Source organism: Salmo trutta, chromosome 17, assembly GCF_901001165.1.
Source record: "Salmo trutta chromosome 17, fSalTru1.1, whole genome shotgun sequence".
Classification (NCBI taxonomy): domain Eukaryota; kingdom Metazoa; phylum Chordata; class Actinopteri; order Salmoniformes; family Salmonidae; genus Salmo; species Salmo trutta.
This window is the reverse complement of record NC_042973.1, coordinates 47,141,285-47,168,159: the sequence shown is the minus strand read 5'-3', so window position 1 is coordinate 47,168,159 and position 26,875 is coordinate 47,141,285. Positions and strand designations below refer to the sequence as shown.

Below are 26,875 nucleotides of genomic sequence, written 5' to 3'. Positions count from 1 at the left end.
TTTAAAATGCACTGCTCACTGAGGGACCCTACAGATAATTGTATGTGTGGGGTACAGAGATGAGGTGGTAATTCAATAATCATGTTAAACACTATTGCACACAGAGTAAGTTCTTAAAACTTATTATGATTTGCACATTTTTACTCCTTAACTTATTTAGGCTTGCCATAAAAGGGGTTGAATACTTATTGACTCAAGACACGTTGAAAAAAACATAATTCTACTTTGACATTGTGTGTAGACCATTTACAATTTTTTTTGCTGTAATCAATTTTAAATTCAGTCTAACACAACAAAATGTGGAAAACGTCAAGGAGTGTGCAGGTGCAGAGAAATGCTTATGTTTTTAGCTCAAATGGTGCATTAATACCTAACAATCAGTGGCAATTTTAGCATGTAAATCTTGGTGGGGCAAAAAAATAAATAAATGGGATGCATGCCAGCAAAGCCACCACACAACACTACACTAAACAATCCATTAATTGCACTATAATGGTGACAAATGGTGCCCACATAACTGCTAGGGCCTACATAAAGCTGTCCCAACAGCAGAGTCCCAACACCTGACTAATGCTACACCTGACTATCAGCGGAGCCTTGTCTGGCAGCGAAACAGTTAATTCAGCCTCATTAACTGCCTTTAAAAAAAACATAGCTGATATGGCTGACTTGCTTAAACAAATGTGGTTTCTACTGACAATTGAGATGTACAAACTATGACATAAGGAGACAACAAGCGGATAAGAGGCAAACCGTAATTTCGATTAAGACAGTAATGAGCGAGCTAGAATGGATGTAGTCAATAACAATTTGTTCAGTACTTTTGAAATGCACAGCGACAGAATTCAGAACATGGGCCGTTCTTACAGTATTCTCCCTGTACACCAAGTCAGAACTACAGGATAAATAAAGTGGGCATATAAGCAGATAATGAAAGCTCTTACAATATTCGACAATTACATTTCTCTAAAACAGACTATAGGCTACATGTGCACCACTAAGTCAGAACAGTAGGCGAAATTAGGAGGGGTAAATGGACCAAATTATTAGGGTGAGGCACATGGGTTACTAATAACTTACTACACAACATACACTTAGTATTACTTTCTTAGGTACAGTATACATGTAATGAGTGCGCTGAGAGTCAGGAAGCAAGTTCAGGGAGTGAGTGTTTTAATAAATAAATTAAACAATAAACACGTAACACAAACAACGCACCGACATGAAAACAGAGTCAATAACACCTGAGGAAAGAACCAAGGGGAGCAACAGATATAGAGAAGATAATCAAGGAGGTGATGGAGTCCAGGTGAGTGTCATGAGGCGCAGGTGCGCAAGACGATGGTAACAGGTGTGCGGGACAATCAGCAGCCTGACAACCTAGAGGCCGGAGAGGGAGTATACGTGACAATACATATCTCCCTGGCATATTACATAATTTATGCAGCAGCATACAAAATGTTTTTGGACTCACCTTGTTGTGCTGTGCTGACTTGAACAGGAAGGTGGCGCGGCAGTCCTTTGTGGGAAAATTTTGTCATCAAATCTGGCAGTCTCTGGATTTATGTTGCTTTCAAGACAACTGAGAACTCTGAAAAAAACAAGGTTTAATCATGATGAGGTCAGCAATTTCAGAATCCGGAATATAAACATATTGAACAAAAAAAGAAACGGAAAAAAGTAAAGTGTTGGTCCCATGTTTCAAGAGCTGAAATTAAAGATCCCAGAAAGCTTCCATATGCACAAAAAGCTTATGTCATGTCCTGACCAGTAAAGGGGTCATTTGTAATTGTAGTAGGGTCAGGGCGTGGCAGGGGGTGTTTGTTTTGTGTGTTTTGGGGTTTTTTGGTTCTAGGGGATTTTGGTTCTAGTTTTCTATTTCTATGTTTCTTTTTCTATGTGTGGCCAGGTATGGATTCCAAACAGAGGCAGGTGTCTTTCGTTGTCTCTGATTGGAAGCCATACTTAGGCAGCCTGTTTTTCCTGTGTCTTTGTGGGTGGTTATTTTCTGTATAGCCTATGTGCCTTATGGAACTGTTTATTGTCGGTTTGTTATTTTTTGTTTAAGTGTTCACTTTATTTAAATAATAAAAGATGAGCACTTTATCCACTGCGTTTTGGTCCCCCTTCATCGACGCTTGTGACAGCTTATTTCTCTAAAATGTTGTGCACAAATGTGTTTACTTCACTGTTAGTGAGCATTTCTCCTTTACCAAGATAACCCAACCACCCGATAGGTGTGGCATTTTATGAAGCTGTTTAAACAGCATGATCATTACATAAGGGCACCTTGTGCTGGGGACAATAAAATAACTCTAAAATTTGCAGTTTTGTCACACAACACAATGCAACAGATGTCTGAAGTTTTGAGGGAGTTTGCAATTGACACGCTGGCTGCAGGAATGTCCACCAGTGCTGCTGCCAGAGAATTGAATTGAATCATAAATCGCCTCCAACATTTTAGAGAATTTGGCAGTACACCCAATTGGCATCACAAACACAGACCACGTGTAACCACACCAGCCCAGGACCTCCATGTATCGTATACGCAGGGTGTCAGGAAACAGGTGCAGAAGGTGAGTTTAATAATAATAATCATCATCATCATCATCATCATCATCATCATCATCATCATCATCATCATCATCATGAAGCTAATACAAGACAGGAGAAGCGTACTGAACGTAACCAAAACCAATACTGCCTGATGACTGAGGCTTACTGAGGGATATATGAAGGGAGAGTAATCAGAGTGGTGATGAAGTCCAGGTGTGTTTAACGATGGGGAGCAGGTGTGTCCATATGATGGTTGCCAAGTGTAATGTGGGTTAGTAGACCGGAGACATCGAGCGCTGGAGTGGGGGAGCGGGAGTAGACTTGACACTCCAAAGCCGGCTTCTTCACCTGCGGGATCGTCTGAAACCAGCCACCCAGACATCTGATGAAACTGTGGGTTTGCACAACCAAAGAATTTCACCTGCTCTTTCCACATTTAAATGCCTTTGAACGGGGTATGGTAGAAGGTGCCAGGCGCACTGGTTTGTGTCAAGAACTGCAACGCTGCTGGGTATGGTTCAACACCTAAAGGACATCCAGCCAACCTGAAACAACTGTTGGAAGGATTGGAGGCCAGCATCCTTGACGAATTGAGGATGTTCTGAGGTCAAAAAAGGGGGTGCAAGTCAATATTAGGAATGTGCTCCTAATGTTTGGTATACTCAGTGTATGAACTCAGCAAAAAAAGAAACATCCTCTCACTGTCAACTGCGTTTATTTTCAGCAAACTTTACATGTGTAAATATTTGTATGAACATAACAAGATTCAACAACTGAGACATAAACTGAACAAGTTCCACAGACATGTGACTAACAGCAATGGAATAATGTGTCCCTGAACAAAGGGGAGTCAAAATCAAAAGCAACAGTCATTATCTGGTGTGGCCACCAGCTGCATTAAGTACTGCAGTGCATCTCCTCCTCATGGACTGCACCAGATTTGCCAGTTCTTGCTGTGAGATGTTACCCCACTCTTCCACCAAGGCACCTGCAAGTTCCCAGACATTTCTGGGGGGAATGGCCCACGCCCTCACCCTCCAATCCAACAGGTCCCAGACATGCTCAATGGGATTGAGATCCGGGCTCTTCGCAGGCCATGGCAGAACACTGACATTCCTGTCTTGCAGGAAATCACACACAGAACGAGCAGTATGGCTGGTGGGATTGTCATGCTGGAGGGTCATGTCAGGATGAGCTCAGTCCGAGCTTGCTGTGACACACCGTCCCAAACCATGACGGACCCTCCACCTCCAAATCGATCCCACTCCAGAGTACAGGCCTCGGTGTAACGCTCATTCCTTCGAAGATAAACACGAATCCGACCATCACCCCTGGAGAGACAAAACCGCGACTCGTCAGAGAAGAGCACTTTTTGCCAGTCCTTTCTGGTCCAGCGACAGTGGGTTTGTGCCCATAGGCGACGTTGTTGCCAGTGATGTCTGGTGATGACCTGCCTTACAACAGGCCTACAAGCCCTCAGTCCAGCCTCTCTCCGCCTATTGCGGACAGTCTGAGCACTGATGGAGGGATTGTGCGTTCCTGGTGTAACTCGGGCAGTTGTTGTTGCCATCCTGTACCTGTCCCACAGGTGTGATGTTCAGATGTACCGATCCTGTGCAGGTGTTGTTACACGTGATCTGCCACAGCGAGGACAATCAGCTGTCCGTCCTGTCTCCCTGTAGCGCTGTTTTCGGCGTCTCACAGTACGGACATTTATTGCAATTTATTGCCCTGGCCACATCTGCAGTCCTCATGCCTCCTTGCAGCATGCCTAAGGCACGTTCACGCAGATGAGCAGGGACCCTGGGCATCTTTCTTTTGGAGTTTTTCAGAGTCAGTCGAAAGGCCTCTTTAGTGTCCTAAGTTTTCATAACTGTGACCTTAATTTCTACCGTCTGTAAGCTGTTAGTGTCTTAATGACCGCTCCACAGGTTCATTAATTGTTAAAGGTTCATTGAACAAGCATGGGAAACAGTGTTTAAACCCTTTACAATGAAGATCTGTGAAGTTATTTGGATTTTTACGAATTATCTTTGAAAGACAGGGTCCTGAAAAAGAGACGTTTCTTTTTTTTGCTTAGTTTATTCTCCAAACACCGGCTTCAAGGGCATTATCACTTTTATATAAAGGGTTACCAACATATTCAAATAATGATTGACATATTTTCATTAAAAACGTTATTTAGATGAATATATTCATACTATTTCATCCTTGCACAAATCTAAGGTTGCTAGAGACGCGACCCAGTCCTTGTCTTTTTGTTCTGTATCTATGGATGCGACCCAGTCGTTCTGTATCTATGGATGCGACCCCGTCATTCAGTCTTTTAGTTCTGTATCTATGGACGCGACCCAGTTGTTCGTTCTAAATGTTCAATCGCGATAATGGCTGGCTACGTTCTTATCTCTTGCTTGCTAGCTAGCCAACTACGGCTAATTTACACTCACGTCAAAAATTGCAGCCAGAATAACAGAAAAGTAGCTGCATTTGCATTTGTTTAAGCTGTTTTCTAGTGACAATTATTTGGATACATTCATAACAATGAGCTAATGAGGCACAATTTCGCCTGGAATAGAAAATGTGCTCACTCGTCAGGACACTGTTGTTCAGAGGAGCTAGTTAACAACACAGCTAACACAATCACTTCAAACTGAAGCTGGAAAGACTGCAAATTAGCTGCGCTTTATTGTACATTTTGTTCAATATATATTTTTGGTATATATCCATAAAAATGATGCCAGCTGATTCATGATTTCGACTGGCAGAGAAATGCTGCCTGCCTGTCTGTCTGTCTGTCTCGTCCCGACTCTCGACACTTTCATTACTATGGGACAGCTGGAGTTCGAATTTTAATATTGAAACAATGTTGCAAACGTCTGAGAAACAGACAACAAGGTTGATACAAATCTCAGCTGTTGAAAATGAAATGTTAGTCTAAAAGAAATGTGAGATAATGTCTAGATGCTTTTTATAGGGGAGATCAAGTTTATAAATTGCCTGGCTGGGCTGATGAGACAGTGGATTGCTCAGTCAGATGGAACAGATTAAATATGTATTTTAATGTCATAGATTTAACCGATGGTAACTTGTGGAATAGACACCGGCTGGAATGCGGTTTGAACCAATCAGCATTCAGGATTAGACCCACTCGTTGTATATTTTTAGTTAAACCCTGGGTTGAATTGATATAATACCTGTTAATGACTTCACAAATGCTATATAGGCCTAAATAGTATCATTGGTGATATACTGTATGACTTACATTTCATTTGCTCTGTTAAACCTACCCTTTGGAATGACTTCAATAGCAACAGTGAATCTATTTTCTTATTAGGTGGAGATCTCTCAATAATCGTTCTCACGTTAACACATTGGTAGTAGTCAGTGACAAATGTCAAAGCTAACTAGGGCTGGGCTTGGTTTAAACCCTGGATGGGAGACCAAAGGGATAGCTGTAGCTAGATCAACTCTCCAGTAGGAGGTGCTGCCAAACCTATACATTTTTTATGCTAGTGGATATAACATTGAAAATCTCACGTTGTTTCAAAGGTGCAAATTCAACATATTTTATACAAGGTTTGGCTATGTTGAAAATTGGTTACCATGACATAATCCAATGTATTTTCCAATCACAATAATTTGACAAATTACAGTGAAACAATGTTGATTCAACCAGTTTGTGCCCAGTGAGTCATGGCTTCACAGACTTGAATCATGCCAGCCCTCCACACAAACACATATTACCATTGGCCTTGAGCCTCAAAATACAAGGCAGTTGCAACATTGGCAAGGTATCTGTATGAGTGAGAACACCAATCTGCATAAAGATGACGGCACCCATGATTTTAGGGCCATCGGAAGGCATAAGTTAGTAAGTCAAATGCTTCCATATTTTGTCGACATGCATGTCATGAAATAATTGATGGTGAAAAGGTAATAGAGAATGGAATGGACTGGCGAGTGGTAGAGAGAGAGTGAAGGAGAGAGAGAGAAAAGCTCAGAATAAGGGCTACAACACTCCTGGGTCAACAGAGAATTAGGGTCTTCGCTCAGGCTCAGCTCTTTTTTTTCCTGCTCTTATCTCCAGCAGGAGTGGGTCCTTCGTGGGATAGGGCCCTAATCCAACCCTGTCTCTCCTGACCTCCCGTCTCGTCCCTTTCCCCTGGGAAACACTCTACCCCCTCCCTAACATCCTGTGCTAGTCTGGGGATAGTGGAAGGGAGGAGAAGGATGAGGAGCGGGTGAGCTCTCTCTCTCTCTCTCTGAGCAGGACATCTCCCCCACCCTTCTTCCACATCCTCCTGTCGGCCTCCACCCACTGTACCTTCAACCTTCACATGTCATTGACACGTGAAGCACTGACCTGTCCTGGACCTTCGCTCATTGACACAGCAACAAATGTTGTTAGAAAGCCCACAGTTGTTGAGTTTTTTTGTATGTAATTTTAAGAGAACTTATAAGTGAACAGTTAGTTTGTTGCCAATGCTAAATGAATATAGGAGAAACACTGATACTGCTCTATCTGAACTAAACAACAACAACCCACAGACACCCAGCACTGCAGTGGTGACTTCTGCATTGATATTGTCTTCTAGCCTGGCTGACGCGACCCATATGACTCACAGCGCAAGGTGAGTTGTGTCTCATCTGCTTTTACACTCTTTAAACATTATTTTTTTTAAATAAGGCTGTCACTCCACTACAAAAACCTCCACAAACCAGCCACACAACAAAAACAGCATACAAAGAGATCCTCTGGCTATTGTACACAAAGACAGCTTCTAGAACTATGGTCGGCCATAATTTCAAACTGAAAATCTTTACCATCTCACTCACATTCTGGACCTGCATTGCTCTGCCTGCCTGCCTGCCTGCCTGCCTGCCTGCCTGCCGTCCTGCTAAATGTGTGTCCTCTCCTCCTGTTTCTGGAATGTCCTGGTTGGGTCCCTAAAGTCCCCTTATGGTTTCATGCTCATCCCTGTGTCTCATCTCTGCGTCCAGCCAGACACCACATCACCCCACTGGCAGGTGTGCAGCTCAGTTTAGTCCAGTGTTTTCCAACCTGGTCCTCCAGTAACCCCAACATTATACATTTTAGTTGTTGCCCTGGACAAACATGTTGAAAAACATAATTCCACTTTGACATTATGGGGTATTGTGTGTAGGCCAGTGACAAAAAAAACTACATTTAATACATTTGATATTCAATCTGTAACTCAACAAAATGTGGAACAAGTCAAGGGGTGTGAATCAGGGCATAAAATTTACTTTTTGGTCCACGAGCCACTGCTAGTCAGGAGACAGTGAAAGGGAGGAGGAGGAGGAGGGGGAGAGCTCTCTCTCTCTCTCTCTCTCTGAGCAGGACATCTCTTCCTTCCTTCTTCCACATCCTCCCGTCAGCCTCAACCCACCGCACCTTCAACCTTGACATGTAATTGACGCATAAAGGACTGACCTATCCTGGACCTTCAATTGTTGGCACAGTAACAACTGTTGTTAGAAAGCCCACAGTTGAGGTTTTTGTATATCATTTCAAGAAAACTTGCAAGTGAACAGTTAGTCTGTGAGAGTTTGTTGCCACTGCTACAGTAAATGAACACTGATACTGCTCTTAAATATCTGAACTAAACAGCAACAACCCACAGACACCCAGCACTGCAGTGGTGACTTCTGCATTGATATTGTCTTCTAGCCTGGCTGACGTGACCAACGTGACTCACAGCACAGGGAGAGCTGTGACACACTATACTGGAAAGGAGGCTGTTTATTAATGCAATATTCACTCAGAAATTGAGAGACGGGTTTGATTGGTTCTCTCAAATGAGACCTCTCATTGTTTGGATTTGAATATCCAACCATTGTAATGGAAGGGGGCAGCGCTCAGGGGCTGTGTGTGGGTTGAGTGTTAAAGACACAGAGGAGAACCAACCAGTAAAAGCACAGCCACCTTCATTATCAACGTACTGTGCCAACAATATCAAAGAGCCATTTCAGACTCTGAAGTCAGGAGGACTTCAAGAATTAGGTGTTAGCCAGACTAACTGTCCTCTGCTTTACAAACGGAAATCATCTGCTTTTGACACATTTTCTTTTTAAGAAACTAAGGCTGTCACTCCACAACAACAACCTCCACAAACCAACCGCACAACAAAAAACAGCATACAAAGAGACCCTCTGGCTGCTGTACACAAAGACAGCTTCTATTGTTTCAGAGAACTATGGTCGGTCATAATTTCAAACTGAAAATCTTTACCATTACCATCTCACTCACACTCTGGACCTGCATTGCATTGCCCGTCTATTTGTTTGTCTGTGATTTTGGTTCCACATTTTGTTACGTTACAGGCTCATTCTAAAATGGATTAAATAGTTTTCCCCCTTCATAAATCTACACAATACACCATGATGACAAGCAAAAACTGGCTTTTAGAAATGTTTGCAAAATAAATAAATATAAATATTACGTTTACATAAGTATTCAGACCCTTTACTCAGTACTTTGTTGAAGCACCTTTGGCAGCAATTACAGCCTTGAGTCTTCTTGGGTATGACGCTACAAGCTTGGCACACCTGTATTTGGGGAGTTTCTCCCATTCTTCTTTGCAGATTCTCTCAAGCTTTGTCAGTTTGGATGGGGTGGTCACTGTACAGCTATTTTCAGGTCTCTCCAGAGATGTTCGATTGGGTTCAAGTCCGGGTTCTGGCTGAGCCACTCAAGGACAATCAGAGACTTGTCCCGAAGCCATTGTGTGCTGTCTTGAGGTCCTGAGCCCTCTGCAGAAGGTTTTCAGCAAGGATCTCTCTGTACTTAGCTCCGTTCATCTTTCCCTCAATCCTGACTAGTTTCCCAATTCCTGCCGCTGAAAAACATCCCCACAGCATGATAATGCCACCACCATGCTTCACCATAGGGATGGTGCCAGGTATCCTCCAGATGTGACGCCTGGCATTCAGGCCAAAGAGTTCAATCTTGATTTCATCAGACCAGAGAATCTTGTTTCTCATGGTCTGAGAGTCTTTAGGTGCCTTCTTTTGGCAAACACCAAGCAGGCTGTCATGTGCCTTTTACTGTGGAGTGGTTTCTGTCTGACCACTCTACCAAAAAGGCCTGATTGGTGCAGAGATGGTTGTCCTTCTGGAAGTTTCTCCCATCTCCACAGAGGAACTCTGGAGCTCTGTCAGTGTGACCATCAGGTTCTTGGTCACTTCCCTGACCAAGGCCCTTCTCCACCGATTGCTTAGATTGCCCAAACTTTTTCCATTTAAGAATGATGTAGGCCACTGTGTTCTTGGGGACCTTCAATGCTGCAGACATTTTTTAGTACATTTCCCCAGACCTGTGCCTTGACACAATCCTGTCTCTACGGACAATTCCTTCGACCTAATGGCTTGGTTTTTGCTCTGACATGCACTGTCAACTGTGGGACCTTATATAGACAGGTGTGTGCCTTTCTAAATCATGTCCAATCAATTGAATTTACCACATGTGGACTTCAATCAAGGTGTAGAAACATCTCAAGGATGATCAATGGAAACAAGATGCACCTGAGCTCAATTTCCAAGACTGAATACCTATGTAAATAAGGTATTTCTGTTTTTTATTTGTTATAAATTTGCTAAGTAAAAAAACAACTGTTTTTGCTTTGTCATTATCTGGCATTGTGTGTAGAAAAAAAACGATTGAATCCCTTTCAGAATAAGGCTGTAATGTAACAAAATGAATGCACTGTAAATGTGTGTCCTCTCCTCCTGTTTCTGGTATGTCCTGGTTGGGTCCCTAAAGTCCCCTTATGGTTTCTTGCTCATCCCTGTGTCTCATCTCTTTGTCCAGACCGACACCACAACACCACCCTGGCAGGTATGCAGCTCAGTTTAGTCCAGTGTTTTCCAACCCTGGTTCTCCAGTAACCCCCAACAGAACACAGATTTGTTGTAGCCCTGGACAAACACACCTCATTCAACTCATTGAGGGCTTGATGATTAGTTGACAAGTTGAATCAGGTGTGCTTGTCCAGGATTACAATAAAAATGTGCACTGTTGGTTGGCAGTACTCGAGGACCAGGGTTGGAAAGCACAGGTTTAGTCGACCACAACGTCCTGTTAACGGACAGGGATTTAGGCTGTAGTACTAGTTTCAATAGAGGGATGACAGTACAGAAACAGAGAGAAGGCTATATGATAGTAAACCTCGACTCACGGTGGTGATGCGCCTGTAAGATCCTCTATCCACTTAATCAGTGCAACATGCTGCAAAGGGAGAAGCACCTGTTCCCCACCAAATAAATCTGACTTACAGACTCAATTCCTTTGTAAAATATATTTTCAAATCATTTCCAAAAGTCAGATAAAGCAACATACCTACTTTTTCAAGTGTGTCTTGATACAGTGGCTAGGGCGAGGTATATGCTGGTCTCTCCAGGTATTCTCCCTGTTGAACCATTGTTTTCCATCTGGGAGCTGAGAGGTCAGAGAGACTGTGGCAGACCCGGTCCCACAGGGCCAGATAAATGGAGGGAGAGGGTGGAGGGTGTTGGTGCACTCCCATGCTTAGCCAGGGCGGTCCCTGGGTGCCCCCCCTCCTCTCTCTCTCTCTCTCTCAGCCCCCTTTCTCCTTCCCTCTTGCTTTCTCTTTTTCCTACCCCCCCTTTCCCTCTATCGTTTGTACCCAGCCTTGCCAGTCTGTTCCTGCCCCTCTAGTGCCAAGGTCTAGAGATAAGGCTGGACAATAGCATGCCGTTCCAGTGCCCAAAATGCTGCAAAATATAAAGAAACTCAGTTGGATTAATATGGTGTTCTTAGGCTTTTATACTGTTCAGTGTTGAAGCGTGAGTAAAACTACTACTCATCTAACCTCGGGCCCTTCACTACACACTCTCTGCACAAAATGGATGGATGGGAAGATTTAGTACCATTTCGTGCAGAGAGCGAGCTTGTATACTTAACCCCACTAAAAACAAGCCTGCTGCTAATTGGTGAAGAGGAAGTTCCACCCTCTACAGGAAGACAATGCTGTGTAACCCTGGTCTGTCTACATAGACCTCAGAGCTCTGGTCTCTGGACACATGAACCCCCTGATCTCTAGCCCCAAGCACAGAGAAAAAAGACCCAGACCGACAGAGGACCCAGACTACACTGTTCAAGTTGTCTACAGTTTCTCAACTAGGTCCTCACGCCCCATGTGTCGCACGTGTTAGGTACCAGCACTAGGCTAGTGAGGGAAGCTTTAATACTCAGTGGACTAGTTAAACAAGGTTTCACCAGGTGTGCTAGTATCATTTGTTCTATTCACCCAGTGATACCTGGTGATTATGTACACAAAGTGGATGTCCCTAAGGACTGGGATGGGAAACACTGGAACCACCATCCACATACAATGTCATGGCAGTCCAATAAGAAAACTGTCTGCAGCCGTCTAATTACATACGTTTTTCAGGCCAAACAGGGCCCTGTGGTTGGACAAACCATCTCTTATCACTCCATGTTTGTTTGGGGGTGGCAGGTTAGCCTAGTGGTTAGATCGTTGGACTAGTAATCGAAAGGTTGCAAGATCGAATCCCTGAGCTGACAGGGTAGAAATGTGTCGTTCTACACCTGAACAAGGCAGTTAACCCACTGTTCCTAGGCTGTCATTGAAAATAAGAATTTGTTCTTAACTGACCTGCCTAGTTAAATAAAGGTCAAATGAAAATGTTATTTCAACGAGTCCTCCTGAACTTGTGGAAAAGACAACTCATCATGTCCCATGCGTTAACCTTGACTTCTACCCCCCCACACACACTTGCTTTAATGGGAGAGTCATAGAGCATTTCCTGCATTCAGTCTTTCAGTCCGGTCCAGGCAGGGTTTGGCTGCTAACGCTAGCAGCTCAGGAAGTCTCCAGTTCCTCTGCAATTTGCCATTTCCTGGTTCAATCAGAACCTGGTGACCTTGAGCATACCCTGACCTGGAGAGAGACGGACGAGCCAAACAAATAGTGCCTTAGTACTAATGAACTAATGGAGTACTTAACATGTTGTCAATGCTGAGGAGCCGTTGAGGTGTACTGCATTACTAGAGATCTGGGAATACGACTTGATTACTTGTCGATAAAAGATTCCAGGCATTCTCTGGTGGTAGAAGGAAGAGCGAGGGGACTAGGAAAGAGGAGGTGACGTAGCTCCTCTGACCATCTAGAGTGCTGACTGAGTCTTAAGCACACCTTATATCCTGGTATCTGGGTCAGGAAGCAAGCTGACACGAACTCCTTTCACGGCCTTTCTCCTCCAGCCTTTTATAATCAGGCAGAGTTGCCCTAGCATGTCTAGGGGTCCTGATAACATCTTTGTTAGTCTGCAGGACATCCCTGGGTCCATCTCAACAGGCCAAAGTGGCTTCCACATCTAGACCTTGTGCAGATGAAGGACAAGAGGGGGACGAGGGGAAGGAATACAGTTTAAATAATTGTTCGGCCCAACATATCAGTAGGGCCTGGTCTCTCATTTCAGCTATAAGGCTCAAAAGTCAAAGTTTGAGGTTCAGTTTAAGGGGCTGTTAGCATGCAAAGACAGAGAGGTGAACCACGGACAATTTATTGGAAAGGAATGTTATTGCATGCAACAATAATCAGGAAGATAATAATTACACTGTAACTCGGTAAACATTCTCTCTACTCTACTCTCAGATTTATAACATATCTAATGTTATAACCTGTTATAAGGGGTTACACCAGGCTAGGGCCGTACAGGAAAATGGGCCTGCCCAGCTGTAGTATTTGATGCTCAAAAGTCATCCCTGACTGGAGTTACAACCATTTATGGACATCACTCGTCCAAATATTCAGGAAACTCATCACCCTCTGAGGTAGGAAAGCAATGTAATTGGCATTTCATGAGTGTAATGAATGATGAAACTCCCTTTCCAGTAAATGGGCAACAATCGTTCCTCCCAACGTTCAGATATTACACAATACCACCCAGTCGACAGCTTTAGTGGAATACAACTGCAGTGACAGAAAATACCACAAGGTGTCCCATTTTTACGATGTACAGTAAACGTGCCAGTTATTTGTTCATAGCAATTTGAGAGGACATCCAGAGCAACTGTGAGGTTTAAGTGTGGTGGGTGGCATTAGCTGCTGTAACATCCCTTGACCGTGAAACAGATGACGACTAACCTTCTGAAGCCATCAACGGGCTGTTGCTCTGTCCTCACTAATGTTCCAGAAAACTAAACATGATCCCTTGGACAGCATGGCTGACCACAGACAAAACATTTTATCTTTCCGTCTAATGTCTACTTCCCATGCTCTTAGGTTTAGATTTGACTTAGGGCTGTTTCACGAGCTTGCTTGGAGGGAGCTTCACACATAAAGCCTATTGTCAAACATTTACCTGATACTCAGCCTTCTATAGTGTGAAGTCAAGGAGGAAACTCCATCAACAACTGGAATGAATGATATATATAGCCTTGGGAGCATGGTGCATTGAGGAGTCACTCTTTTAAGGGTGTTGCTTTGCTAGTGCACTACTTGCCCCGTTGATATACTGGACGTTGGTAAGAACTATCCTAGTTGCTGAAGAGTATGCAATCTCACCTCCAAGTAGCTCTGCCTCTATCGGTATTAGAACTGTCTCTCACCACCCACTTCTTTGAGAAGCAAGGCCTGCAATAAGAGTGGAGGGTTTTAATACACCACCCGATGGCAGTAATGTACATGACATAGTAGCCCACAGTTACACATAGTGGTGTTTTGGTAATAGCAATCCAACGTGCGCTCGTCCTCCCTACATCTGTCGATTGCATGAACCTAGTCATGACGCGTAGTGGTACGAATGTCGCTCTATTCTAGCCAGCCAAGACATCGCAAAGTAACCAAGAGAGGATACGTCAAAAACTAGTTTTACAACTGCAAGGTGTTCTTCGAAGAACATTTATGGGTATGGATATTATGTTTTCTTGTAATTATGCTTACCTTCCTGCTTGGAATGTCTGACTCCGCGGGCACAGAATGGACCGCGGTTCTTAAATGACGCCGACACGGACTGCCCGTCGCTTTTGTATTTGTGAAGACGATGGCATGCTTCTGCGGGTGTACTGTGTGGATCTCGGTCTTGCGGAGTTGCCCTCAAGTCTGAGCGTATTTACTGTCTACCTGTACATTTAATTTATATTCATTATAGAACTTGTTTGGTTGCTGGCAGCTGTTGCGAGTGTAAATGTACTGTGTATGGAAGCTCTCCATTCAAGTTTGCACCTGTCTTTTCAGCAAGGGATAAAACACCGAATAAAAAAGCTAAAACAAACTTTATACAGTACATTTAAAATGTTGTATTCCTTATCCTCAACCTTATTTCATCAGTTTACCCCTTTAGCCTATATGCCTCTCTCTCTCTCAATTCAATGGGCTTTATTGGCATGGGAAACATATGTTTACATTGCCAAAGCCAGTGTCGACCAGTCATTCAGGGCAGGTGGGGCAGAGCCACATTTTTAGCAAAAAAATAAATACATGAAAAATGTGTTTTTTGTTTTTTTGTTGGGGCTTAAAGTTAATAAAGCTGCATACAAACATGGTCTCTTTTTTTGTTTTCTTGACTGAGGCAGTTCCAAAATGCAGGTGTTTCAGCCTAGCTCAGTGCTTTCTGTGGTGGTGGGACAAGGCAGCAGAAAATACGGAGCATTGCGCAGTGATTGGCTCAGCGTTCTGTCACTCATGGGGACACTATGTCACCCACCACCAGGTATAAGGGTAGACATCGAAAATTCTAGCCCCTTGGGAGCTGCCATAGAGTTACATTAGAAGTGCCCATCCAAGAAGGCTCAAGGTCATTGGCCACAGATAAAATGACATCAAATCATGTTATATGTATCATACTTTCAAAATCTTAGCTAGCAAGCTAGCAGTCATCATCATGAATCAAGTAGACAATCTACTGGCAAATCCTTTTAAATCCTTGTCATATGAAGAGAAATAATGAAGAGAAATTATAGATAAAACATATCGGTGCTCATCGGCCATTGGACATAAACATTACACAACAAGTTGGAAATCGCAAATTCAACAATGAGTGGTTTGGAAGGAATCAGTGACAGTGGCTGTGTGGTCCCAAATCTGGGATGAAGGGGCTCTTTTCCAAATTTAAAATTATAAATATTCAACATTGGCCATGCTGTCAATGAAGCATGATTTGTGCTGCACTCAAAACAACTGTTAACTAGGAACTGCGAAAACTTGACTTCAGTGAGATCAAGACAACTGGGAATTGCGGATTTTTTTTTTTATCTGACTGGGAAATACATTTTGAACGGTCATCCAACTCAGAATTGTAAATTGTGAACTCAGGCCTCTTTCTAGAGCTACGACATGAATTCGTGATTCGACTTTGTTTTTTCAGAGTTTCCAATTGTCTTGAAAGCACCATAAATCCAGAGAATGCCAGACATTGATGATAGAATTTGCCCACGAAGGACCACCGCGCCACCTTTCTGTTCAAGTGAGCACAGCACAACAAGGTGAGTCCAAAAATGTATTGTTTGCTGCTGCATAAATGATGTAATATGTCAGGGAGATATGTATACTGTAGCTAAGAAAGTAATACTAAGCTATTAGTAGCCCATGTGCCTCACCCTAATAATTTGGTCTATTTACCCCTCTTAATTTTACCTACTGTTCTGACTTGGTGGTGCACATGTAGCCTATAACTTGTTCTAGAGAAATGTAATCATCGAATTTTGTAAGAGCTTTCATTGTCTGCTTATATGCCCCCATTATTTATCCTACAGTTCTGACTTGGTGTACAGGGAGAATACTGTACGAACGGCCCATGTTCTGAATTCTGTCGCTGTACATTTCAAAAGTGCTAAACAAATAGTTATATTGCAACGTCCATTCTAGCTCGCTCATTAATGTCTTAATTGAAATTACGGTTTGCCTCTTATCCGCTTGTTGTCTCCTTATGTCATAGTTTGTACATCTCAATTGTCATTAGAAACCACATTTGATTAAGCAAGTCAGCCTTATCAACTATGTTTTTTTTTAAAGACAGTAAGTGAGGCTGAATTAACTGTTTTGCTGCCAGACAAGGCTCCGCTGATAGCCAGGTGTAGCAGTGGTAAGATGTAGAAACAGCTTTATCTAGGCCCTAACCGTTTGTGGGCACCGTTTGAGTGCAATTAATTTATTGTTTAGTGTTGAGGCTTTGCTGGCATACATCTCTGTAACGTGTGCGCTGAGTGTCGGGAAGCAAGTTCAGGGAGTGAGTGTTTTAATAAATAAACGCAACTAAATACAAAACAAGAACGCACAGACATGACACTGGAACAGAAACAATGACGCCTGGGGAAGGAACCAAAGGGAGTGACAGATAAAGGGCAGGTAATCAAGGAGGTGATGGAGTCCAGGTGAGTGTCATTATACGCTGATGCACGTAACATTGGTGACAGGTGTGCACCATAACGAGCAGCCTGGTGAGGCCAGAGAGGGAGCACACGTGACAATCCCACTTTTTTTAAATGTTTGCCCCACCAAGATTTACATGCTAAAATCGCCACTGGCCAAAGCAAATGGAATAGACAATAAACAAAATAAATAATCAGTAAACATTACTCACAAAAGTTTTAAAAGAATATAGACATTTCAAATGTTATATTATTGGCTATGTATGGTGTTGTAATAATGTGCAAATAGTTGAAGTATGAAAGGGAAAATAAACAGATAAATATAAATCAAATCCCATTTTATCGGTCACATACGCATGTTGAGCAGATGTTATTGCAGGTGTAACCAAATGCTTGTGTTTCTAGCTCTACTAGTGCAGTAATATCTAACAAGTAATATCTATCAATTTCACAACATATACCTAATACACACAAATCTAAGTAAAGGAATGGAATTAAGAATATATAAATATATGGACGAGCAATGTCAGAGCGGCATGGACTAAGATACAGTGCAATGGGATAGAATACAGTATATACATATGAGATGAGGAATGCAAGATATGTAAACATTATTAAAGTTACTAGAGTTACATTCATTAAAGTGGCCAGTGATTTCAAGTCTATGTATGTAGGCAGCAACCTCAAATGTGCAAGTGATGGCTGTTTAACAGTCTGATGGCCTTGAAATAGAAGCTGTTTTTCAGTCTCTCGGTCCCAGCTCTTGGTCCCAGCTTTGATGCAACTGCACTGCCTGGTGCAGTTGCCATACCAGGCGGTGATACAGCCTGACAGGATGCTCTCAATAAGTTGTATTTACAATGTTGTTTGTGCTCCACTGGTTTCCCTTTTCCCATGGCAAAGGCCCACACACCTTGCTACTGTGATTGCGCACTATGGTATTTTGCCTAGCAGATATGGGAGTTTTTTTTGTTGAAATTCTTTTTGGGTCTGTGTGATCTGTGGGAAATATGTTTCTCTAATGTGGTCATATATTTCGCAGCAAGTTAGGAAGTGTAGCTCAGTTTCCACCTCATTTTCTGGGCAGTGGGCACATAGCCTGTCTTTTCTCGAGAGCCAGGTCTGCCTCTCAATAGCAAGGCTATGCTCAGAATCTCCACATAGTCAAGGATTTGGGGTCTGTCACAGTGGTCAGGTATTCCGCTAATGTGTACTCTCTGTTGAGGGCCAAATAGCATTCCAATGTGCTCTGTTCTTTTGGGTTGATTCTTTCCAATGTGTCAAATAGTTCTCTTTTTGCTTTATCATCATTTGGTTGATCTCCCCCTCTAGGATGGAGAAGCTGTCTTCATTAAAGTATGTGGATTCTAGTGGGGGGATATTGGTAGCACACAGGAGGACATTTTTCTCTGCTGATATCATTTCCTTTATAATTTTAGCCAAATGTAAAATGTTCCTGTTTTGATTAATTTAATAGAGTTAAGGTCTGCTCTATACCATATTAGCATATCCCCTGAGTCCCTTCCATGTTTCACACCTGGTAGTTTGTTGGATGGGACTACCAACTCTCTGTAACCTAGAGAGCAACCACTGAGTCCATCTCCTCTATACCATGTTTCTGTAGGATGACAATGTCTGTATTTCTAATTTCTTTGGTGAAGTCCAGGTTCCTGCTCTTTAGGTCAAATGCAGATTACCTCAGGCCTTGGATATTCCAGGATGAGATGGGGAAGGTTTTGTGTTCCATAAAGTGTCCAATGTTGTTAGTCGTGTGGTTTGGCCTCAGACCAGTAAGGGTGAACCGACCCTAACCCTACCCACTACGCTCTCTGAGTTGAAAGACCTACAGACTAACCTCTTGCTGAGCCAGGTCATATACTTGACATTGTTCCAAATATAAGAACATTCTTATATTCTTATATACATACTTTTGGTTGTTGATGTGTGTGCATTTACTTGTAAACACAAACGCTGATCTGTACGTGCTGCTGCATAAGTACTAAAGTGATCTCTAAGATGAAAAAGGACAGATTTAAAAAAAAGGCAGGAACTAAGGGATTTTCATAGGAAATGCTATGGATTCCTGACATGCATACAATGTAGCAAAATGAATGGTTAACTGAAGGTTGAAGGCAAAGTGGGTCTTTGCTAGGGACCGGAGGGACTAGGAGAAAGAGAAGAGAAAGAGAGCGAGACATCATCTGCCCCATGCCTCTCTGTCAACACTACTTCCACATTTCATTTTAGCTGCGAAATGTTAAGGACTACACGCAGAATCAAAGCCTCTGATCAACTCCTCATCACCCCTTTCACCATCCTTTATCTCGAAAGGGAACAAATAGCTCCTTACATTTTTACACAGATACTGCCAGCCCTCGTCCCCATATACATATCTGTAGATAGTATAGGCCTGCTGTACAGTAACTTCCAAAGCCCACTGGTGTTTTACTACAACACATTATAATCCATTGAATCGAACGCAGAACATTTGGTTCTTGCTGGATTGCTGACTTGAACACTCCTCTGCAGTATCGACTGTTTTCCTAAGTGAAGTCCATAGAGCTAAGGGACGTTTCTAGTGCTTGTTCCTAAAATATGCCAAATGTAGGCCACAATGACCTGACCTTCTGTTAGCTGATGACTGAGTGACCAGTTTAAGATGAATTTGACCACATATTGACCAAGTTATGAAAGAGGACACTATGCACATTGTCTTCAGAGGTTAGGTCGGGGATCACATCTGGGCTTGCAAGGTCACAATGCTGCATGGCTTATCCAAAAACCTATGGATAAAAAAAGAAAAATCAATTACACATTTCATAAATGGTGTTGAATTTCAGATCACAAATCCTTAATCAAGACTGGTTTTATTTTGTGTACACATGGTGGGGTACCCCAATGTTCGCCTAATGTTCCCTTCAGCCCTACTGTATCAAATCAGGAAGTATGATGACTTTTACAATGTGTGGAATGGACAGCTAAAGAGCCCAGTTGCATGGCCGGACTACCACGTCTAGGGCTTTTGGCATCTACCTCCAGTGTGCCCCCTCACACTGAAATATTATTATTATTATTTTGTGGGAAATTGTTGTTTTTTTTGTGTGGAAAATTTCCTGCAATTCTACACATTTTGCGATGGTGCAGGGAGATAACTGTTCAGTTTTAGAGCTAATTTCCTGCAATTCTACATATTTTGCGATGACATTTCCAGTTTTATAGCTAATTTCATGCAATTCTACACATTTTGACATGGCTTATGACATGCTCATATGCTATCTGGGGGTGCCCCAACCGTATGTTCATATCAAATCCAATCAAATGTTCAGTAATCCGGCCCTGCCCAGTTGTGGCGTGGGGCTAACACAAATGTCACACTAACCCACTGCCTCTGTAACACACTGCCTCTGTAACACACTGCCACTGTAACACACTGCCACTGTAACACACTGCTTCTGTAACACACTGCCTCTGTAACACACTGCCTCTGTAACACACTGCCATTTGTTCTCTTTTCTCCTCCCAACAGAGATCTGAGCATTAACAACCTCACCCTGTTGCCCAACGGGGCCTTCTCCAACTTATATGTCCTCCAAGAGCTGTGAGTAATGGTTTAGTACGGCACCCTTCTTCAAACAACGGGACTGATTATACCTGCTGTTGCTCTTACATTCGTTTTGATACCGAATTGACCCCAACCCTGGTGGTTACCAATCTGTTTGACTAAGGTCCATAAACAGTCTGCAATGAAGCCCCAAGTAAAAACCCCAGGGATAGCGTCTGATCAGTGCTGACTGTTCAAAAACCCCTCAAGTACTATTAGCCAGCCATTAAATACGTAGTAAGGAAAACTCCAAGCCAGGAGAGACAAACACAACACAGAAAGATCATTTTGGCTTAATAGATGAAGTAACAGAATGGGCCAGGAGCACTAAACATGTTAAAATTAGACCCTTCTCTTTACTTTCCCCTCAATGAAACAGCCAGTGTAGCCTTATGTGTGAGCTGTTAAAAGGGAGTCAGGATATTTAAATTCAGTAACAACAGGCTCAGGTTTCAGTTTGAGGCAGAGTTGCAAAGAAAAATCCATATCTCAGACTAGCCAATAAAAAGAAAAGATTAAGATGGGCAAAAGAACACAAAACACTGGACAGAGGAACTCTGCCTAGAAGGCCAGCATCCCAGAGTCGCCTCTTCACTGTTGACATTGAGACTGGTGTTTTGCGGGTACTATTTAATGAAGTGCACAGTTGAGGACTTGTGAGGCATCTCTTTCTCAAACTAGACACTAATGTACTTGTCCTCTTGCTCAGTTGTGCACCGAGGCCTCCCACTCCTCTTTCTGTTCTGGTTAAAGCCAGTTTGCGCTGTTCTGTGAAGGGAGTAGTACACAGCGTTGTACGAGATCTTCAGTTTCATGGCAATTCCTCACATGGAATAGCCTTCATTTCTCAGAACAAGAATAGACTGACGAGTTTCAGAAGAAAGTTCTTTGTTTCTGGCCATTTTGAGCTTGTAATCGAACCCACAAATGCTGATGCTCCAGATACTCAACTAGTCTAAAGAAGGCTAGTTTTATTGCTTCTTTAATCAGAACAACAGTTTTCAGCTGTGCTAACATAATTGCAAATGGGTTTCTAATTAGCCTTTTAAAATGATAAACTTAGATTAGCTAACACAACATGCCATTGGAACACAGGAGTAAGGGTTGCTGATAATGGGCTTCTGTACGCCTATGTAAATATTCCTTTAGGGGCAAGACATCCTGCTAACGGGACAACTTCCAGTGAAACTGGAGGGCGCGCAATTCAAATAAATAATCATAAAAATTATGGATATTAAACATCTAGGTAAATACACGTGTCTTACATCGAATTGAAAGCTTAAATTATTGTTAATCTAACTGCACTGTCGGATTAACAGTAGCTATTACAGGAAAAGCATGCCATGCGATTGTTTGAGGATGGTGCCCCACATCAAAATATTTTTCCATCGGCACAGGTTTCATAAATTCACAAATAGCGATTAAATATTTTTGAAAATCTTCCTCTGATTTGTCATCCAAAGGGTCCCAGCTATAACATGTAGTGTCGTTTGGTTAGATAAAATCCTTCTTTATATCCCAAAAAGTCTTTAGTTGGCGCCATCGATTTGAGTAATCCACTCGTTCAACATGCAGAGAAAGGAATCCGAAAATCTACCCCTAAACTTTGTTTCAACAAGTCAAAATACATTTCTATTTACTCCTCAGATACCCTAAAATGTAATCAAACTATAATATTTATTACGGAAAGAAGTATGTTCAATAGGAAAACGATTTTAGCAGGTGCGTCTCGTCTTCATGGCGTGCGCAAACACGAATTTCCAAGACTGTGTCCCTGTACTAAAACTGATATTTCTTATTCGTTTTGGAAGTTACAAGCCTGAAACCTTGAACATAGACTGCTGGCACCTTGTTGAAGCCACAGGAATTGCATTCTGGGAACTAGAATTGAGTATGCCCTTATACTTGCCATTGTAAGAGCATGGTCTCTCGCTCAAAAATAATTCTGGTTGGTTTATCTTTGGATTTTGTCCTACCATATCTATTGTGTTACATTATCCTACATTATTTTAACATTTCTACAAACTTCAAAGTGTTTTCTTTCCAATGGTACCAATTATATGCATATCCTGGCTTCAGAGCCTGAGCAACAGGCAGTTTACTTTGGGCATGTCATTCAGGCGGAAATTGAGATAAAAGGGGCCTAGCCCTAAGAATTATTAGAAATCAGCCGTTTCCAGCTAGAATAGTCATTTACAACATTAACAATGTCTACACTGTACTTCTGATCTGTACTTTCTTTCAAAAACAAGGACATTTTTAGGTGTCCCCAAACTTTTGAACTGTAGTGTATATTGGGAGTAGTGCCTTTCCTCAGCCACAGTGTGTTATATGTGCAAAAGTACTATCTCACAACTCAATGAAACCTTCACTTTTGCGCAGACATTTAGAAACGTAACATCCCAATTTGAAAAATAAGCCACAGGAGTTTTTTGAGTGAGAATTGAGATGACTTTCGAGTAGTAAGACATGTATAAAAGCAACAGATACCATTAATAAGAAGGGGCTAGAAGCATCTTATATGGTGAGCTACCGAGTGGCTAGAAAAGGCAAGCCCCATACTATTGTGGAGGCCTTATTATTCCTGCTGCCGCGGATATGGCTGGGACATTGCTGGGGGAAAAGGACAAAAAAATGCCTTTATGAAACCACACTGTTTGTGTGTTATTAGTTTAAGCAGACAGTGTTTGTCTGTTGTTGTGACTTAGATGAAGATCCGATCTAATTTTATGACCAATTTATGCAGAAATCCAGATAATTCCAAAGGGTTAACCTTTCTGGGAAGGGGGTTCCGCTAGCGGAACACCTGGCCTACAGCCAGTGAAATTGCAGGGCGCCAAATTCAAACAACAGAAATCTCATAATTAAAATTCCTCAAACATACAAGTATTATACACCATTTTAAAGATACACTTCTTGTTAATATAACCACAGTGACCGATTTCAAAAAGGCTTTACGGCTAAAGCACACCATGCGATTATGTTAGGACAGCGCCTAGCCACAAAAAACCATACAGCCATTTTCCAAAGAAGGAGAGGTGTCACAAAAGTCAGAAATGGCGTTAAAATGAATCACTAACCTTTGATGATCTTCATCTGGTGGCACTCCCAGGACTCCATGTTAGACAATAAATGTTTATTTTGTCTGATAAAGTTAATCTTTATGTCCAAAAACCTCATTTGAAATTGGCGTGTTATGTTCAGAAATGCATTGTCTCAAACAAACATCCGGTGAAAACGCAGAGAGCCACATCAAATTACAGAAATACTCATCATAAACATTGATATAAGATACAAGTGTTATACATACGATTAAAGATACACTTCTTGTTAATCCAGCCGCTGTGTCCGATTTCAAAAAGGCTTTACGGCTAAAGCACACCATGCGATTATGTTAGGTCAGCGCCTAGCCACAAAAACCATACAGCGATTTTCCAACCAAGGAGAGGTGTCACAAAAGTCAGAAATGGCGTTAAAATTAATCACTTACCTTTGATGATCTTCATCTGATGGCACTCCCAGGTCTCCATGTTAGACAATAAATGTTTGTTTTGTTCGATAAAGTTAATCTTTATGTCCAAATACCTCCTTTTTGTTTGTGCGTTTAGTCCAGTAATCCAAATGCACAAAGCGGGGGCACAAAGTCTAGACGAAAAGCCAAAAAAGTTATATTAGAGTTCCTCACATGTCAAACAATGTTTCTAATCAATCCTTAGGGTGTTTTTATCATAAATATTGAATAATGTTTCAACCGGACAATACTGTTTTCATTAGAAAGGAAAGGGAACGGAGCTCGCGGCCACGCGCGTGACTAAACTAAAGGCTTTCAGCTGAGCACCTGCTTAGAGTGCTCTTATTCGCTCCCCTTTCACAATAGAAGCCTGAAACAACTTCTAAAGACTGTTGACATCTAGTGGAAGCCTTAGGAAGTGCAATCTGACCCCACAGACACTGTATATTGCCTATAGGCATTCACTTGAAAACGACAAACCTCAGAATTCCCACTTCCTGGTTGGATTTTTCTCAGGTTTTCGCCTGCCATATGAGTTCTGTTATACTCACAGACATTATTTTAACAGTTTTGGAAACTTTAGAGTGTTTTCTATCCAAATTATATGCATATTCTAGCTTCTGGGCCTGAGTAACAGGCAGTTTACTTTGGGCACGCTTTTCATCCAAACTTCCCAATGCTGCCCCCTATCCCTAAAGAGTTTTTAACATACAATTTATTGCCACTGTATGTGAGAGTGGATTCTCGCACCTCACTAACGTGACAACTAAATACAGGCACAGACTGTGTGTGGAAAATGATTTAAGACTGACTCTCTCCAATACAACCCAACATTGCAGAGTTATGTGCATCCATTCAAGTACACCCTTCTCATTAACCTGTGTGGTGGTTCATTTCTTTACTATCAAATGAGGAGAGACAAAGTTATCACACAAGTCAGAGTTATACTTAAACAACATCTTTAATCACTCTATTCACTTATTAATAAAGGAGCAGGTCAATACAACACACACATATAAAGTGAATTGATTGAGTGCTCTACGATAATGATGGCTGGTCTACGAATCACCCTCAGATGATTTGTTGAGAGCCCCGAGACAAAGGTACAAAGGTCTTTTATAGCCAAGATACACCCCCTTCATTATGCATGACAAAAAAACAGATGTATAGAATGGGTCACAAGGTTAAGATTTGTATGAAAGAAACTTATAGACAATCTGGACCCTCTCTTTCTAAAATTATCAGCTGAAAATGTTGCAACCCATATTACTAGCCTATTCAACCTCTCTTTCGTATCGTCTGAGATCCCCCAAAGATTGGAAAGCTGCCGTGGTCACCCCCCTCTCCAAACTGTTATAGAGCTATATCCATCCTGCCCTGCCTTTCTAAAATCCGAGCTGGTCATGGGTGCACCTCAGCCACGCTCAAGGTCTTAAACGATATCATAACCGCCATCGATAAGACAGTTTTGTGCAGCCGTCTTCATCGACCTGGCCAAGGCTTTTGACTCTGTCAATCACCGCATTCTTATCGGCAGATTCAATAGCCTTGTCTTCTCAAATGATTGCCTCGCCTGATTCACCAACTACATCTTACATAGATTTCAGTGTGTCAAATCGGAAAGCCTGTTGTCTGGACCTCTGGCCGTCTCTATGGGGGTGCTACAGGGTTCAATTCTCGGGCCGACTCTTTTCTCTGTATATATCAATGATGTTGCTCTTGCTGCTGGTGATTCTGTGATCCACCTCTACGCAGACGACACCATGCTGTATACATCTGGCCTGTGCTAACAAACCTCCAAACGAGCTTCAACGCCACACGACACTCCTTCCGTGGCCTCCAACTGCTTTTCAATGCTAGTAAAACTAAATGCATGCTCTTCAACCGATTGCTGCCGGCACCCTCCCGCCTGACCAGCATCACTACTCTGGACAGTTCTGACTTAGAATATGTGGACAACTACAAATACTTAGGTGTCTGGTTAGACTGTAAACTCTCCTTCCAGACTCATATTAAGCATTTCCAATCCCAAATTAAATCTAGAATCAGCTTCTTATTTCGCAACAAAGCCTTCTTCACTCATGCTGCCAAACATACCCTCGTAAAACTGACTATCCTACCGATCCTTGACTTAGGCGATGTCATTTACAAAATAGGCTCCAACACTCTACTCAGCAAACTGGATGTAGTCTATCACAGTGCCATCTGTTTTGTCACCAAAGCCCCATATACACTACCCACCACTGCAACCTGTAGGCTCTCGTTGGCTGGCCCTCACTACATATTCATCGCCAAACCCACTGGCTCCAGGTCATCTGTAAGTCTTTGCTAGATAAAGCCCCGCCTTATCTCAGCTCACTGGTCACCATAGCAACACCCACCCTTAGCACACGCTCCAGAAGGTATATTTCACTGGTCATCCCCAAAGCCAACACTTACTTTGGCCGTTTTTCCTTCCAGTTCTCCGCTGACAATGACTGGAACGAATTGCAAAAATCACTGAAGCTGGAGTCTTTTTTCTCCCTCTAACTTTAAGCATCAGATGTCAGAGTAGCTTACCGATCACTGTACCTGTACACAGCCCATCTGTAATTAGAACACCCAACTACCTCATCCCCACATTGTTACTTATCCTCTTGCTCTTTTGCACCCCAGTATCTCTACTTGCACATCATCTGCACATCCAGCACTCCAGTGTTAATGCTAAATTGTAATTATTTCACCTCTATGGCCTACTTGCCTTAGCTCTACTCTTTTACATTTGCACACACTGTACATAGATTTTTTATTGTGTTATTGACTGTACGTTTGTTTATGTGTAACTCTGTGT

At 42.3% G+C, this 26,875-nt stretch overlaps 1 long non-coding RNA gene across 1 annotated transcript; it reads right to left on the bottom strand.

Moving 5' to 3' along the window:
* Positions 1-1,244: 1,244 nt before the first annotated feature.
* On the bottom strand, positions 1,245-11,041 carry LOC115151321 (uncharacterized). Its single transcript, XR_003867273.1, has 3 exons — positions 10,920-11,041; positions 1,475-1,591; positions 1,245-1,380 (listed from the first exon to the last, which is right to left on the bottom strand). It is a non-coding gene; the product is annotated as an uncharacterized LOC115151321 (long non-coding RNA).
* Positions 11,042-26,875: the final 15,834 nt, after the last annotated feature.